Raw genomic sequence first — 18,522 nt, forward strand, 5'->3', positions numbered from 1 at the left:
AATGATCTCTAAAACAACAACAAATTTTCATACAGATATATCAACTGTTAATATTATGACATTTTCTTTTCCTATTCTTTGTGTACTTCTTATACTTCTCTATGTATATATACTCAAGTACATTGGGTTTGTGTACATCTGTGTGCATAGATGTGCATTGCACATGAGCATATCTCTCTGTGTCCACAGTGTCTGTCATTTCTGGATATATGTGTATGTATGCAAATTATTATTTATTCATTCATTCATTCAAGAAACACTTATTATATTTCTATTATGTGCAAGGCACTGTGCTCAAACTAGCTGTCTATAGGGAATGAGACAGACTAACTTTCTGTCTTTGTGAATACTAAAAGGTCATGGGGTAGAAAGAAAGAAAAATATATACATAAATAAAAAAATTATAAGTTTAGGAAGCACTGAATATGGTAGTGCAATATTTTTGGTGTCAGTTATGATTTTTTGTGGCGAGGTTCAGTATATCATTTCCTCAGAAGGCAGAGCTGAAACGTAAGTCTTAGTTTTTCAGCAATGCATGTTCTCAGGTATAAAACTGAGAAAATATAGAGGTTATGAAACAAAGACCCTGGGAGGTGTTCTGTGAGCAATAGATCCTAGCTTTTATGTGGTGGACAAAGCTCAGATAAATTCTGATGTCCAAAGCATAGGAGGTCTCTCAGTCTGGACTACTGCCAAGGCACAAGAGAAAGTACATGTTAGGAAAGTGGTCACTTTGTGCTAAGAGAATAGAAATAGTGATTATGCCCCTGAAATCCAAGAGTAAAGAGAATTCTTCAGATGCTCTCACCACAGCAGATTAGATTATCATTTTATTTTTTAATTTCTTTTGTTTATTTCCTGAAAATTTTCTCCTTAAAAGACAATGGCGGTGACGTCACGGAAATGGCGCCGTGAGCAGCGCGTCCGACAGATCTCCCCAAAATCACAACAAATTTATCAACTAGAAACAGGAAAATTTATCTTCGGAGCATTACAGAGTTCCACACAAACTGAAAGCAAAAGGACTGTTATCACTTGAATCTGAGAGACGAGGATGTAGAGGAAGCTACCGCAGGGACGTTCATTCAAGCCGCGAGGAAGTGCGCCTGTGGTAAGTCATCCCGCACTCGGGAGCCGCGAGCAGCAGCCGCGAGCAGCCGCCGCCAGCCGCCGCCGCGAGCAGCGCCCGGGTCGGTTGCAGAGCGAGCACCGCCCACACTCCGGAGCGGCGAGCAGCTGCTGGTGCGTGCCCGGTCTGGTTGCAGACCGAGCATTGCAGACCGAGCACCGCTAACGTTCCCAGCGGCCCGCGCACGGGGAGCGGGAGAGGCCCCAGGGCGGTATTCCCTACTTGGGAGATTCTCTCCGCGGGCGGGGCACCTCACCCAGCCATTCAAGCTAACAATCAAGCGTTGGGGGAGAGGCGCGCGCAGGCAGCCTGAAATACCTTCGGGAGCACAGCTGCGACCCAATTACTAAAATTAACTTAACCCGTGAAATCTGCGCACCCTCGGTTCTAATTGATAAGATCTCTCTCAGTTCACCGACCCAAGACAAGAGGCGTGATATTTTTTAGTGCCTCTCGCTAAAGGGGCGGGGGCAACTTCTGATAGATAGAGCCTCCATATTCAGGGATAAATGCTAACAAGAAAGACTTGGCAGATAATAAGATCTATACCACACTAGTCACAAGCAGAGACTAGTGCCTCTTCTTCCCAGCCAAAACAGGCTACAAAGTGTGGAAAGCCTGGGTTGAGAGGTCCAACTGAATGCTAGGCGCTGAACAGTCACCTTGACAACAATTGACTCCCACCCCCGCCTGATTACACTGGAGGCCCTGACTGTCAGAGCCCTTCCCAAAGCCTTGCACTGAGTGGGGATAGAGTGGGGATTTCTCAGCTCTTTGAGCCTCTTACTCCCCAGGCAGAAGCAGTGGCAGCCTTATAGCTGGATCACCAGGCTGCTAATTCAGGAAGGGGGGACTAGGAGAGAGAATCCACGAAAGCAAACTCTCTCATCGTTGGACCCTGCAAACGCCAACAAGCCTTGACTACCAGCAAGACTAAAGCCAATTATATGACATTGCCATAGAATTTCATCAACTGCAAATCCCTACCTAAATGTGACACAGGGGCAGAGCCTGGGGTACAGAGTCACCGACCAGGAAGAGGGAGAGAAAAGAAAAAGGAAGAAGTTAACATCTCAAAATCAAGAAAAATCCACAGACTTTACAACTTGTTCCACTAATTTTTTTTTGTTGTTGTTGTTGTTTGTTTCTTCTATCTTATTGCCTTTATTTCCTCCACCTCGGTCCTTCTATTCTCTGCCCATCTTATGCTTCCCTTTTCTTGAACTACACTACCCATAAGTGTTACATTTTATTTCTCTTCTTCATCCTCACCCTCCTTTGGGGTTATACTCCAGGACACTTAACTCTCACTCTCTCCTCTTTTGTTTTTTTTGTTTTGTTTTGTTTTGTTTTGTTTTTTTTTGCTTTATTTTGTTTTTTTTCTCTTCCTTTTTTATTTCTTCCTTCGTTTTTCTCTTTTTCTTATTCTTTCCTTTCTATTCGTTTTTTCTTTTCTCGTTTTACTTTCCTCCCATTTAATCCTCAATCACGAACAAATTAGTTAATTTGGGACTCAAGGTTTTTTTGGCTTTATTTTTCTTTTTCGCTTTTGTTTTTGTTTTTTTCTTGTTAGTTTATTTTTGTGGCATTTTGGGTCCTCCCAACCCAAGGTCTCCATTGTATTTGGTCTTCGCTCCACTTAATACAACAGATTTTTACTTATTATTTTTATTTTTTTCTTCTTTATTATTCCTTTTTTTGTCCTTTTTTCTGGTTCCCTCTTATCCCTCTCATTATATCTCTTAGTTGACCATCACCCACAGGCAGATCAACTTATGCTTGTCTAAGATTTTCTTCCTTTTTTTTTTTTTTTTTTTTTGCATTTAGTAGGTCCCTACTCCCCTTTTTTTTTGCCCCTTGAACTCTTCACCGCAAACCAGGCCCTCCATTATAGGCATGATATTTCCCTGAGAAGGGGAGAGGAGGGAAGGAGAAGAAAAAGGGGGAGCCCTGGCCTAGCGTGCGGAGGACCCGGGTTCGATTCCCGGCCAGGGCACACAGGAGAAGCGCCCATTTGCTTCTCCACCCCTCCGCCGCACTTTCCTCTCTGTCTCTCTCTTCCCCTCCCGCAGCCAAGGCTCCATTGGAGCAAAGATGGCCCGGGCGCTGGGGATGGCTCTGTGGCCTCTGCCTCAGGCGCTAGAGTGGCTCTGGTCGCAACATGGCGACGCCCAGGATGGGCAGAGCATCGCCCCCTGGTGGGCAGAGCGTCGCCCCTGGTGGGCGTGCCGGGTGGATCCCGGTCGGGCGCATGCGGGAGTCTGTCTGACTGTCTCTCCCCGTTTCCAGCTTCAGAGAAATGAAAAACAAACAAACAAACAAACAAAAAAAAAAGGGGGGAAATAATAAATTATTACTGCTTTTTTTTGTGGGGTGTTTTACCCTTTGGTTTTTATTTTGTTTTTTTGTTTTTTTTTACTTTTTACTCTTTATTAATTCTAATTAGTGCTATCAACAAGACCACCCTCAGTTGCCAATAAGAAAGAGGAAATCGAATATTATGCATACAAAAGAAAGAGAAGTAACACAAATAGATGTGGAAAAATCTATGGAGAAAAGACTTAACATATTGGAAGCCTTGGAGCTAAATGACAGACAATTTAAAATAGAAATCTTAAAAATACTCAGAGATATACAAGAAAACACAGAAAGGAAATATAGGGAGATCAGAAAACAACTCAATGAACACAAAGAATATATTACCAAGGAAATTGAAACTATAAAAACAAATCAAACAGAAATGAAAAACTCAATTCACGAGCTGAAAAACGAGGTAACAAGCTTAGCTAGCAGAACAACCCAGATTGAAGATAGGATTAGTGAAATAGAAGACAAACAACTTGAGGCACAACAGAGAGAAGAAGAAAGAGACTCAAAAATAATAAAAAACGAGAAAGCCCTACAAGAATTATCTGACTCCATCAGAAAGAATAACATAAGAATAATAGGTATATCAGAGGGAGAAGAGAAAGAAAATGGAATGGAGAATATACTCAAACAAATAATAAACGAGAACTTCCCAAGCCTGTGGAAAGAACTAAAGCCTCAAATTCAAGAAGCAAACTGAACACCGAGTTTTCTTAACACCAACAAACCCACTCCAAGGCATATCATAATAAAGATGACACAAACCAATGACAAAGAAAAAATTCTCAAGGCAGCCAGGGAAAAGAAGAGTACAACATATAAAGGAAGGCCTATTAGATTATCATCAGATTTCTCAGCAGAGACTCTACAAGCTAGAAGAGAGTGGACCCCAATATTTAAAGCCCTGAAAGAGAGGAACTTTCAGCCAAGAATACTATACCCATCAAAGCTATCCTTCAAGTATGAAGGGGATATAAACACATTCACAAATACAGAAAAGATGAGAGAATTTATCACGAGAAAGCCCCCACTCCAGGAAATACTAAAAGGGGTTTTCCAACCAGATTCAAAGAACAAAAGAAAACAACACCACAAGTAACAGCTCCACCAAGAACACAATAAAACCAAACTTAAAATGTGACAACAAAGGAAAAAAAAAGGGGGGAGAGAATGGAGATTAACAGTAGCAAAGGACAATGAAGTGCAGAAATACATATAAGATAGGGTACTACAATGAATATGGTAGGTACCCTTTTCATTACTTAATGGTAACCACCCTAGAAAAAACCACCACAAAAACACATGACTTAAAAAAGGTAGCAACAGAGGAAAGAAGTATTGAACACAAACAAACAGAAACAAATGATAGAAAAACAAAAGAGAAGAATCAAACTAGATACAAAACTAACAGAAAGCAATTTATAAAATGGCAGTAGGGAACCCACAAGTGTCAATAATTACACTAAATGTAAATGGATTAAACTTACCAATAAAAAGACACAGAGTAGCAGAATGGATTAAAAAAGAAAATCCAACTATATGCTGCCTACAAGAAACACATCTAAGCAACAAGGATAAAAACAAATTCAAAGTGAAAGGCTGGAAAACAATACTCCAAGCAAACAACACCCCAAAAAAAGAAGGTGTAGCAATACTCATATCTGATAATGCTGACTACAAGACAGAAAAAGTACTCAGAGACAAAAATGGTCACTTCATAATGATTAAGGGGACACTGAATCAAGAAGACATAACAATCCTTAATATATATGCACCAAACCAAGGAGCACCAAAATATATAAGACAGCTACTTATTGATCTTAAAACAAAAACTAACAAAAATACAATCATACTTGGAGACCTCAATACTCCGCTGACGGCTCTAGATCGGTCATCCAAACAGAGAATCAATAAAGATATAGTGGCCTTAAACGAAATACTAGAACACCTGGATATGATAGACATCTACAGGACACTTCATCCCAAAGCGACAGAGTATACATTTTTCTCTAGTGTACATGGAACATTCTCAAGAATTGACCATATGTTGGGCTACAAAGACAATGTCAGCAAATTTAGAAAAATTGAAATTGTACCAAGCATATTTTCTGATCATAAAGCCTTGAAACTAGAATTCAACTGCAAAAAAGAGGGGGAAAAACCCACAAAAATGTGGAAACTAAACAACATACTTCTAAAAAATGAATGGGTCAAAGAAGAAATAAGCGCAGAGATCAAAAGATACATACAGACAAATGAAAATGAAAATACGACATATCAGAATCTCTGGGATGCAGCAAAAGCAGTAATAAGAGGAAAGTTCATATCACTTCAGGCCTATATGAACAAACAAGAGAGAGCCGAAGTAAACCACTTAACTTCACACCTTAAGGAACTAGAAAAAGAAGAACAAAGACAACCCAAAACCAGCTGAAGAAAGGAGATAATAAAAATCAGATCAGAAATAAATGAAATAAAGAACAGAAAAACTATAGAAAAAATCAATAAAACAAGGAGCTGGTTCTTTGAAAAGATCAACAAAATTGACAAACCCTTGGCAAGACTCACCAAGGAAAAAAGGCACAGGACTCAAATAAATAAAATCCAAAATGAAAGAGGAGAGATCACCACAGACATCATAGATAAACAAAGAATTATTGTAGAATACTATGAAAAATTATATGCCACCAAATACAACAATCTAGAAGAAATGGATAAATTCCTAGAACAATACAACCTTCCTAGACTGAGTCATGAAGCAGAAAGCCTAAACAGACCAATCAGCAGGGAGGAAATAGAAAAAACTATTAAAAACCTCCCCAAAAATAAAAGTCCAGGCCCAGACGGTTATACTAGTGAATTCTATCAAACATTCAAAGAAGACTTGGTTCCTATTCTACTCAAAGTCTTCCAAAAAATTGAAGAAGAAGCAATACTTCCAAACACATTTTATGAGGCCAACATAACCCTCATACCAAAACCTGACAAGGATGGCACAAAGAAAGAAAACTACAGACCAATATCTCTAATGAATACAGATGCTAAAATTCTAAACAAAATACTGGCAAACCAAATACAACAACATATTTAAAAAATAATACATCATGATCAAGTGGGATTCATCCCAGAATCTCAAGGATGGTTCAACATACGCAAAACGGTTAACGTAATACACCATATCAACAAAACAAAGAACAAAAACCACATGATCTTATCAATAGATGCAGAAAAGGCTTTTGATAAAATACAACACAATTTTATGTTTAAGACTCTCAACAAAATGGGTATAGAAGGAAAATATCTCAACATGATAAAGGCCATATATGATAAACCATCAGCCAACATCATTTTAAACGGCATAAAACTGAGGACTTTCTACCTTAAATCAGGAACAAGACAGGGTTGTCCACTCTCTCCACTCTTATTTAACGTGGTGCTAGAAGTTCTGGCCAGAGCAATCAGACAAGACAAAGAAATAAAAGGCATCCATATTGGAAAAGAAGAAGTAAAGGTATCACTTTTTGCTGGTGATATGATCCTATACATCGAAAACCCGAAGGACTCCACAAAAAGATTATTAGAAACAATAAACCAATACAGTAAGGTCGCAGGATACAAAATTAACATACAGAAGTCCATAGCCTTTCTCTATGCCAACAATGAAATATTAGAAAACGAACTCAAAAAAATAATCCCCTTCACGATTGCAACAAAAAAAATAAAATACCTAGGAATAAACATAACAAAGAATGTAAAGGACCTATATAATGAAAATTACAAAGCATTGTTAAGGGAAATCGAAAAAGATACAATGAGATGGAAAAATATTCCTTGTTCTTGGATAGGAAGAATAAATATAATCAAAATGGCCATATTACCCAAAGCAATATACAAATTTAATGCAATTCCCATCAAAATCCCTATGAGATTTTTTAAAGAAATGGAACAAAAAATCATCAGATTTATATAGAACTATAAAAAACCCCGAATAGCCAAAACAATCCTAAGGAAAAAGAATGAAGCTGGGGGCATTACAATACTTGACTTTAAACTATATTATAGGGCCACAATAATCAAAACAGCATGGTATTGGCAGAAAAATAGACACTCAGACCAATGGAACAGAATAGAAAGCCCAGAAATAAAACCACATATATATGGTCACATAATCTTTGATAAAGGGGCCAACAACACACAATGGAGAAAAGAAAGCCTCTTCAACAAATGGTGTTGGGAAAACTGGAAAGCCACATGCAAAAGAATGAAACTCGACTACAGCCTGTCCCCGTGTACTAAAATTAATTCAAAATGGATCAAAGACCTAAATATAAGACCTGAAACAATAAAGTACATAGAAGAAGACATAGGTACTAAACTCATGGACCTGGGTTTTAAAGAACATTTTATGAACTTGACTCCAATGGCAAGAGAAGTGAAGGCAAAGATAAATGAATGGGACTACATCAGAATAAAAAGTTTTTGCTCAGCAAGAGAAACTGATATAAAAATAAACAGCCAACTAAATGGGAAATGATATTTTCAAACAACAGCTCAGATAAGGGCCTAATTTCCAAAATTTACAAAGAACTCATAAAACTCAACAACAAACAAACAAACAATCCAATAAAAAAATGGGAAGAAGACATGAATAGACACTTCTCCCAGGAAGAGATACAAATGGCCAACAGATATATGAAAAGATGCTCAGTTATTAGGGAAATGCAAATCAAAACTACAATGAGATACCACCTCACTCCTGTTAGATTAGCTATTATCAACAAGACGGGTAATAGCAAATGTTGGAGAGGCTGTGGAGAAAAAGGAACCCTCATTCACTGTTGGTGGGACTGTAAAGTAGTACAACCATTATGGAGGAAAGTATGGTGGTTCCTCAAAAAACTGCAAATAGAACTACCTTATGACCCAGCAATCCCTCTACTGGGTATATACCCCAAAACCTCAGAAACATTGATACGTGAAGACACATGTAGCCCCATGTTCATTGCAGCACTGTTCACAGTGGCCAAGACATGGAAACAACCAAAAAGCCCTTCAATAGAAGACTGGATAAAGAAGATGTGGCACATATACACTATGGAATACTACTCAGCCATAAGAAATGATGACATCAGATCATTTACAGCAAAATGGTGGGATCTTGATAACATTATAAGGAGTGAAATAAGTAAATCAGAAAAAAACAAGAACTACATGATTCCATACATTGGTGGAACATAAAAATGAGACTAAGAGACATGGACAAGTGTGTGGTGGTTACCAGGGGTGGGGGGAGGGAGGACAGGGGGAAAGTTAGGGGGAGGGGGAGGGGCACAGAGAACTAGATAGAGGGTGGCGAAGGACAATCTGACTTTGGGCGAGGGGTATGCAACATAATTTAATGACAAGGTAACCTAGACATGTTTTCTTTGAATATATGTACCCTGATTTATTAATGTCATCCCATTACCATTAATAAAAATTTATTTAAAAAAAAAAAAAAAGACAATGGCTTTCTCTCACCAGATAGCTCAGTAGTTATAGCATCACGCCCATACGCTAATGTCATAACTTGCTCCTGGGTCAAGGCATATACAGAAACAGATTGATGTTTCTGACTATCTGTCTGTCTTTTTCCCCCTTTATCTTGCCTCTAAAATAAATAAACAAATAAAAGAAAAAATGACAATGGCTTTTTTATTGTTGTTTTTGCAGCTTAAATTGCATAGAAGAATGAATTATGTTTTTCAAAATCTCACCCCAAGAATAAATAAATGGTAAGGTTGTAAAGTACCATATTTCCCCATGTATAAGAAGCCTCCCTGTTTCAGATGCACCTGAATTTTGGGGCACAAATTGTGAGAAAATGATAACAAATGCCAATAAACGGGAAATGCAAGTAAAAAAATACTACAACCACTGTATCAGATGCACCAAGTTTTCTATCCCCATATTTTTGAAAAGATATGAGTCTTATACATGGGGAAATATGGTATACACTCTCCAAATGTCTCTGTGAACATTTCGTTTTTCTTTTTCTTTTTTTTTACAAGACAGGGAGAGAGTCAGAGAGAGGTTTAGATAGGGACAGACAGACAGAAATGGAGAAAGTGTTTATTATGTGCCAGGACACAGATCAATCATCAGTTTTTTGTTGTGACCCCTTACATGTTCATTGACTCCTGTCTCATATGTGACTTGACCAGGGGGCTACAACTGATCGAGTGGCCAATTGCTTGAGCCATTGACCTTGGGCTTAAGCTGGTGAGCTTTGCTCAGATCATATGAGCCCATGGTAAAGCTGGCGCCCTTGGGATCTCAAACCTGGGTCCTCCGCATTTCAGTCAAATGATCTATCCACTGCGCAATCGCCTGCTCAGGCTGTGAACTTTTTTTTTTTACTTTCTCTGGATTTTATGTAGTATTCTGGTTCTTAATATAGGTGGAAAGGCTGTGTACTTTAAGGTTTTCTTGCCATAAAATATATTCATCACGACCTTTTTCCAAAGGTTTTCTTTTGTAGTTTACATTTTCATTAATTTTAAGGTGTTTTACAACGTGAATTGTGATTTTCAGGGGGGGGGGGTTATCTAGGAGTGAATTTCTTTACCTTCAAAAAAGGGATTTTTAGTTTATTTCTATTACTGTTTACTATATTTAGTGTAATGACAACAATAAACATGCTTTATATCATTTCTAATGTTAGAGGTAGTTAAAACTTCCTTGAAGGAACATACAGGATTATCTGCGGTAACTGTTTTCCTAGTGCGCTTCCCTGCTGCCACCTCGTGTGTGCCTTGGGAATAACAGCTCAGATCAGTTCACCTAGAAAAATATATCAGTTGGGTGTGGTGCTTTATCTATCAATGTTCAATCCAAGGCTATCTAAAAGAAATTTTATAACTTGTAAATATAAGGAATTTCTAGTTAGTGCTTGCTACTTCTTTCAACGTTTATTGTAGTGAAAGAAAGAGATATACTTATTAACATTTCAATCCTCTGAATTTGGCTGGAATTTGCTCCATAGCACATACAGTAATGGTCTCTGTTACATGTGCTTCTCTGCTGACACCTCATGTGCATTTTGAAAATCAGGCCTCAGTACAGGTCCAAAGGAATAGTTTGGTAGAGAACATTGTCTATAAATTTTGATTCCCATTTGCCTTTTCTGTAAAGATTTTATATATCCTTAGTGGTTTGTTTTCTGAATATCTCTTGGTTCATCTTGTTTTTCTCCTTTCCTTCCAGCCATGCTTTCATAAAGCTTTTGAAAGTGCCCATCATATACCAGGCAATGTGCTAGGAACTCATGTCTCTGCACTCAATGACTTCCATTTCTACGCTTTAACCTCTGTCTTTTTAAATTTTTTTTTATTTTTCAGAATCTAGAAACAGGGAGAGACAGTCAGACAGACTTCCACATGCGCCCGACCGAGATCCACTCGGTACGCCCACCAAGGGCGACGCTCTGTCCACCAGGGGTCGATGCTCTGCACCCCCAGAACATCACCCTGTTGTGACCAGAGCCACTCTAGCGCTTGAGGCAGAAGCCAAGGAGCAATCCCCAGTGCCAGGGCCATCTTTGCTCCAATGGAGACTTGGCTGCAGGAGGGGTAGAGAGAGACAGAGAGGAAGGAGAGGTGGAGGGGTGGAGAAGCAGATGGGCGCTTCTCCTGTGTGCCCTGACCAGTAATCAAACCCGGGACTTCTGCACACGAGGCCAACGCTCTACCCCTGAGCGAACCAGCCAGGGCTTAACTTCTTTTATATGTATCTACTTCGTGTATTGTAAAATAGGATGTGCTTTGATTTGACAAGTATGTTGAATTTTAACAGATTTTTCATTATATAAATGTATTCTTATTGTAGTAGTGCATGAAAAATTATCTCAAAAACAACCACAACAAATTTTTATACAGATATATCTACAGTTAATATTCGGACATTTTCTTTCCATATTCTTTGTGTACCTATATTATTTCTCTATGTATATATACTCAGGAACATTGGGTGTGTGTACATCTGTGTGCATAGATGTGCATTTCACATGAGCATATCTCTGTGTGTCCACAGTGTCTGTTATTTGTGGATATCTGTGTATGTATGCAAATGACTATGTATTCATTCATTCAGGAAACATTTATTTTATTTCTATTATGTGCCAGGCACTATGCTCGACATTGGTTGCCTATAGTGAATATGTCAGACTCATTTCATGTCTTTATAAATACTACACTGTCATGGCATAAACAGAAAAAATATATATATACATAAATAAAATCGTAAATTAAACGAGCACTGAATTTGGTAGTGCAATATCTTTGGTGTCAGTTATGATTATTGTGGCGAGGTTCAATTTATAATTTTCTCAGAAGGCAGAGCTGAGCTCAGTTTTCCAGCAATGCGTGTTCTCAGATATAAAACTGAGAAAATATAGAAGTTATGAAACAAAGACCCTGGGTGGTGTTCTGTGAGCAAAAGAACCTAGCTTGTATGTGGTGAACAATGCTCAGATAAATTTGATATCCAAAGCTTAAGAGGTCTCTCAGTCTCGACTGCTGCCACAGCACAAGAGAAAGTGCATGTTAGGAAAGGGGTCACTTTGTGCTAAGCAATTAGAAATACTGATTATGCCCCTGAATTTCAAGAGCAAAGAAAGTCTTCTGGTATTGTCACCACAGCAGACTAGTTTATCATTTTATTAATTAATTACCTCTGGTTTTCTCTAGTAAGTTTTTTACCAAAAAGACAATGGCTTGCTCTCACCAGATAGCTCAGTAGTTAAAGCAAAACACTCATACGGTAATGTCATAGATTTGTTCCTGGGTCAAGGCATATACAGAAACAGATTGATGTTTCTGACTACCTGTCTGTCTTTTTCCCCCTTTATCTTGCCTCTAAAATAAATAAATAAATAAAAGAAAAAATGACAATGGCTTTTTTGTTGTTGTTTTTGCAGCTTAAATTGCATTGAAGAATGAATTATGTTTTTCAAAATCTCACTCCAATAGGAAATAAATGGTAAGGTTGTAAAGTACCATATTTCCCCATGTATAGGAAGCCTCCCTGAGTAAGGCGCACCTTAATTTTGGGGCACAATTTGTAAAATAATGATAAGAAATGCCAATAAACTGGAAATTCAAGTTAAAAAGTTCTACAACCACTGTATAAGATGCACCAAGATTTCTAACTCCACATTTTTCAAAAGATATGAGTCTTATACATAGGGATATATGGTATACACTCTCCAAATGTCTCTGTGAACATTTTGTTTTTCTTTTTCTTTTTTTTTACAGAGACAGGGAGAGAGTCAGAGAGAGGGATAGATAGGGACAGACAGACAGAAATTTAGAAAGTGTTTATAATGTGCTAGGGCACAGATCAATAATCAGTTTTTCTTTGTGACCCCTGAGGTATTCATTGACTCCTGTCTCATATGTGCCTTGAGAAGGGGGCTACAGCTGAACGGGTGACCGCTAGGTTGGGCCTGTGACCTTGGGCACAAGCTGGTGATCTTTGCTCAAACCACATGAGCCAACGCTCAAGCTGGCGCCCTTGGGATCTCAAGCCTGGGTCCTACGCATTCCAGTCAAATGGTCTAACCACTGCGAAATCACATGCTCAATCTCTGAACATTTTTTTTTTACTTTCTCTGGATATTATTTAGTATCCTGGTTCTTAATATAAGTAGAAATGCTGTGTATATTAAGGTTTTCTTGCCATAAAATATATTCATCACTACATTTTTCAATAGGTTTCCTTATGTAGTTTATATTTCTAATAATTTTGAGGTATTTTGCAACTTGAGTTGTGATTTTAGTGAGAGGGTTATTAAGAAATACTTTCTTCCCATCAAAAAAGGGATTTTTGGTTAATTTCTATTACTGTTTAATATATTAAGTGTAATGACAACAAGAAACATGCTTTATATCATTTCTAAGGGTAGAGGTAGTGGAAACTTGCTTGAAAGAGCATACAGGATTATCTGTGGTAAATGTTTTCCAAGTGCGCTTCCCTGCCTCCACCTCGTGTGCACTTTTGGAATAACAGCTCAGATCAGTTCACCTAGAAAAATACATCTGTTGGGTGTTGTGTGTTATCTATCAATGTTGAATCCAAGGGTATATAAAAAAAAACTTTTATAACTTGTAAATATAAGTAAATTCTAGTTACTGCTTGCTACTTCTTTCAATGTTAATTGTAGTGAAAGCAAGAGATATACTTGGTATCATTTCAATCCTCTGAATTTGGCTGGAACTTGCTCCATAGCACATACAGTAATAATCTCTGTTATATGTGCTTCTCTGCTGCCACCTCATGTGCATTTTGAAAATCACGCCTCAGTACAGTTCCAAAGGAATAGTTTGGTAGAGAGCATTGTCTATAAACTTTTATTCTAATTTGCAGTTTCTGTAAAGATTTTATGTATCCTTAGTGGTTTGTTTTCTGAAAATCTCTTGGTTCATCTTGTTTTTCTCTTTAAATTCTAGCCATGCTTTCATAAAGCCTTTGAAAGTGCCCATCATATACTAGGCACTGTGCTAGGAACTCATGTACATTCATTCAATGACTTCCATTTCTAAGCTTTTAACTTCTGTCATTTTAACTTCTTTTTTTCTGTATTTTTCTGAAGCTGGAAACTAGAGAGACAGTCAGACAGACTCCCGCATGCGCCCGACCGAGATACACTCGGCACACCCCCAGGGGGCGATGTTCTGCCCACCAGGGGCCGATGCTCTGAAACCCCGGGTCTTAGAACTGTTGCGACCAGAGCCACTCTTGTGCCTGGGGCAGAAGCCAAGGAGCCATCTCCAGCGCCCGGGTTATCTTTGCTTTAATGGAGCCTCTGCTGCAGGAGGGGAAGGGAGAGACAGAGAGCAAGGAGAAGGGGAGAGGTGGAGAAGCAAGTGGTCACTTATCCTGTGTGCCGTGGCTTGGAATCAAACCCGGGAAATCTGGACACGAGGCCGACACTCTAGCACTGTGCCAACCAGCCAGGGCTTAACTTCTTTTATATACATCAACTTCGTGTACTGTAAATAGGATGCGCTTTGATTTGAAATGTATGTTAAATTTCAACATCTTATTATAAAATATGTATTCTTATTGCAGAATTGCAAAAAAAAAGATCTCTAAAACAACAACAACAAATTTTCATACAGATATATCAACTGTTAATATTATGACATTTTCTTTTGCTATTCTTTGTGTACTTCATATACTTCTCTATGTATATATACTCAAGTACATTGGGTTTGTGTACATCTGTGTGCACAGATGTACATTGCACATGAGCATATCTCTCTGTGTCCACAGTGTCTGTCACTTCTGGATATCTGTGTATGTATGCAAATGATTATTAATTCATTCATTCATTCAAGAAACACTTATTGTATTTCTATTATGTGCAAGGCACTGTGCTCAAAACTGGCTGTCTATAGGGAATGAGACAGACTAACTTTCTGTCTTTATGAATACTACACTGTCATGGGGTAGACAGAAAGAAAAAAATATACATAAATAAAAAATCGTAAGTTTAAGAAGCACTGAATTTGGTAGTGCAATATTTTTGGTGTCAGTTATGATTTATTGTGGCGAGGTTCAGTATCCCATTTCCTCAGAAGGCAGAGCTGAGATGTAAGTCTCAGTTTTTCAACAATGCATGTTCTCAGGTATAAAACTGAGAAAATATAGAAGTTATGAAACAAAGACCCTGGGAGGTGTCCTGTGAGCAATAGATCCTAGCTTTTATGTGGTGGACAAAGCTCAGATAAATTCTGATGTCCAAAGCATAGGAGGTCTCTCAGTCTGGACTACTGCCAAGGCACAAGAGAAAGTGCATGTTAGGAAAGGGGTCACTTTGTGCTAAGCAAATAGAAATAGTGATTATGCCCCTGAAATCCAAGAGTAAAGAGAATTCTTCAGGTGCTCTCACCATAGCAGATTAGATTATCATTTTATTTTTTTAATTTCTTTGTTTTTTTCTAGAAAATTTTCTCCCCAAAAGACAATGGCTTGCTCTCACCAGATAGCTCAGTAGTTAAAGCATCACGCCCATATACTAATGTCATTACTTGCTCCTGGGTCAAGGCATATACAGAAACAGATTGATGTTTCTGACTATCTGTCTGTCTTTTTCCCCTTTATCTTGCCCCTAAAATAAATAAATAAATAAAAGAAAAAATGACAATGGCTTTTTTATTGTTGTTTTTGCAGCTTAAATTGCATAGAAGAATGAATTATGTTTTTCAAAATCTCACCCCAAGAATAAATAAATGGTAAGGTTGTAAAGTACCTTATTTCCCCATGTATAAGAAGCCTCCCTGTTTAAGATGCACCTTAATGTTGGGGCACAAATTGTGAGAAAATGATAACAAATGCCAATAAACGGGAAATGCAAGTAAAAAAATACTACAACCACTGTATCAGATGCACCAAATTTTCTATCCCCATATTTTTGAAAAGATATGAGTCTTATACATGGGGAAATATGGTATACACTCTCCAAATGTCTCTGTGAACATTTCGTTTTTCTTTTACTTTTTTTTTACAGAGACAGGGAGAGAGTCAGAGAGAGGTTTAGATAGGGACAGACAGACAGAAATGGAGAAAGTGTTTATTATGTGCCAGGACACAGATCAATCATCAGTTTTTTGTTGTGACCCCTTACATGTTCATTGACTCCTGTCTCATATGTGACTTGACCAGGGGTCTACAACTGATCCAGTGACCAATTGCTTGAGCCATTGACCTTGGGCTTAAGCTGGTGAGCTTTGCTCAGATCATATGAGCCCATGGTAAAGCTGGCGCCCTTGGGATCTCAAACCTGGGTCCTCCGCATTTCAGTCAAATGCTCTAACCACTGAGCAATCGCCTGCTGAGGTGGTGAACTTTTTTTTTTTTTACTTTCTCTAAATTTTATGTAGTATTCTGGTTCTTAATATAGGTGGAAAGGCTGTATACTTTAAAGTTTTCTTGCCATAAAATATATTCATCACTACCTTTTTCCATAGGTTTTCTTTTGTAGTTTATATTTTCATTAATTTTAAGGTGTTTTACAACTTGAATTGTGATTTTGAGGGGGGGTTATCTAGGAGTGAATTTCTTTACCTTCAAAAAAGGGATTTTTAGTTTATTTCTATTACTTTTTACTATATTTAGTGTAATGACAACAATAAACATGCTTTATATCATTTCTAATGTTAGATGTAGTTGAAACTTGCTTGAAAGAACATACAGGATTATCTGCGGTAACTGTTTTCCTAGTGCGCTTCCCTGCTGCCACCTCATGTGCAAACAGCTCAGATCAGTTAACCAAGAAAAATATATCAGTTGGGTGTGGTGCGTTATCTATCAATGTTCAATCCAAGGCTATCTAAAAGAAACTTTTATAACTTGTAAATATAAGGAATTTCTAGTTAGTGCTTGCTACTTCTTTCAATGTTAAGTGTAGTGAAAGAAAGAGATATACTTAGTATCATTTTAATCCTCTGAATTTGGCTGGAATTTGCTCCATAGCACATACAGTAATGGTCTCTGTTACATGTGCTTCTCTGCTGACACCTCATGTGCATTTTGAAAATCAGGCCTCAGTACAGGTCCAAAGGAATAGTTGGGTAGAGAGCATTGTCTATAATCTTTGATTCCCATTTGCCTTTGCTGTAAAGATTTTATATATCCTTAGTGGTTTGTTTTCTGAATATCTCTTGGTTCATCTTGTTTTTCTCCTTTCCTTCCAGCCATGCTTTCATAAAGCTTTTGAAAGTGCCCATCATATATCAGGCAATGTGCTAGGAACTCATGTCTCTGCACTCAATGACTTCCATTGCTAAGCTTTAACCTCTGTCTTTTTAACTTTTTTTTAATGTATTTTTCAGAATCTAGAAACAGGGAGAGACAGTCAGACAGACCCCCACATGCGCCCGAACAAGATCCACTCAGTACGCCCACCAAGGGCGACTCTCTTCCCACCAGGGTTCGATGCTCTTCACCCATGGAACGTTGCCCTATTGCGACCAGAGCCACTCTAGCTCTTGGGGCAGAAGCCAAGGAACAATCCCCAGTGCCCTGGCCATCTTTACTCCAGTGGCGCCTTGGCTGCAGGAGGGGTAGAGAGAGACAGAGAGGAAGGAGAGGGGGAGGGGTGTAGAAGCAGATGGGCATTTCTCCTGTGTGCCCTGGCCAGGAATCAAACCCGGGACTTCTGCACGCGAGGCCGACGCTCTACCACTGAGCGAACCAGCCAGGGCTTAACTTCTTTTATATGTATCTACTTCGTGTGTTGTAAAATAGGATGTGCTTTGATTTGACAAGTATGTTGAATTTTAACAGATTTTTCATTATATAAATGTATTCTTATTGTAGTAGTGCATGAAAAATTATCTCAAAAACAACCATAACAAATTTTTATACAGATATATCTACAGTTAATATTAGGACATTTTCTTTCCATATTCTTTGTGTACCTATTTTATTTCTCTATGTATATATACTCAGGTACATTGGGTGTGTGTACATCTGTGTTCATAGATGTGCATTGCACATGAGCATATCTCTCTGTGTCCACAGTGTCTGTTATTTGTGGATATCTGTGTATGTATGCAAATGACTATGTATTCATTCATTCAGGAAACATTTATTTTATTTCTATTATGTGCCAGGCATTATGCTCGACATTGGTTGCCTATAGTGAATATGTCAGACTCACTTCATGTCTTTATAAGTACTACACTGTCATGGCGTAAACAGAAAAATATATATATATACATAAATAAAATAATCGTAAATTAAACGAGCACTGAATTTGGTAGTGCAATATCTTTGGTGTCAGTTATGACTTATTGAGGCAAGGTTCAGTATATCAGTTTCTCAGAAGGCAGAGCTGAGCTCGGTTTTTCAGCAATGCATGTTCTCAGATATAAAACTGAGAAAATATAGAAGTTATGAAACAAAGACCCTGCGTGGTATTCTGTGAGCAAAAGAACCTAGCTTGTATGTGGTGACCAATGCTCAGATAAATTTGATGTCCA

At 38.2% G+C, this 18,522-nt stretch overlaps 1 non-coding gene across 1 annotated transcript; it reads right to left on the reverse strand.

Annotated features, from left to right (window-relative positions):
- Positions 1-17,666: 17,666 nt before the first annotated feature.
- Positions 17,667-17,742, reverse strand: TRNAA-CGC (transfer RNA alanine (anticodon CGC)). The gene has a single exon. It is a non-coding gene; the product is annotated as a tRNA-Ala (tRNA).
- Positions 17,743-18,522: the final 780 nt, after the last annotated feature.

This window comes from Saccopteryx leptura, chromosome 5 (genome assembly GCF_036850995.1).
Source record: "Saccopteryx leptura isolate mSacLep1 chromosome 5, mSacLep1_pri_phased_curated, whole genome shotgun sequence".
Lineage (NCBI taxonomy): Eukaryota > Metazoa > Chordata > Mammalia > Chiroptera > Emballonuridae > Saccopteryx > Saccopteryx leptura.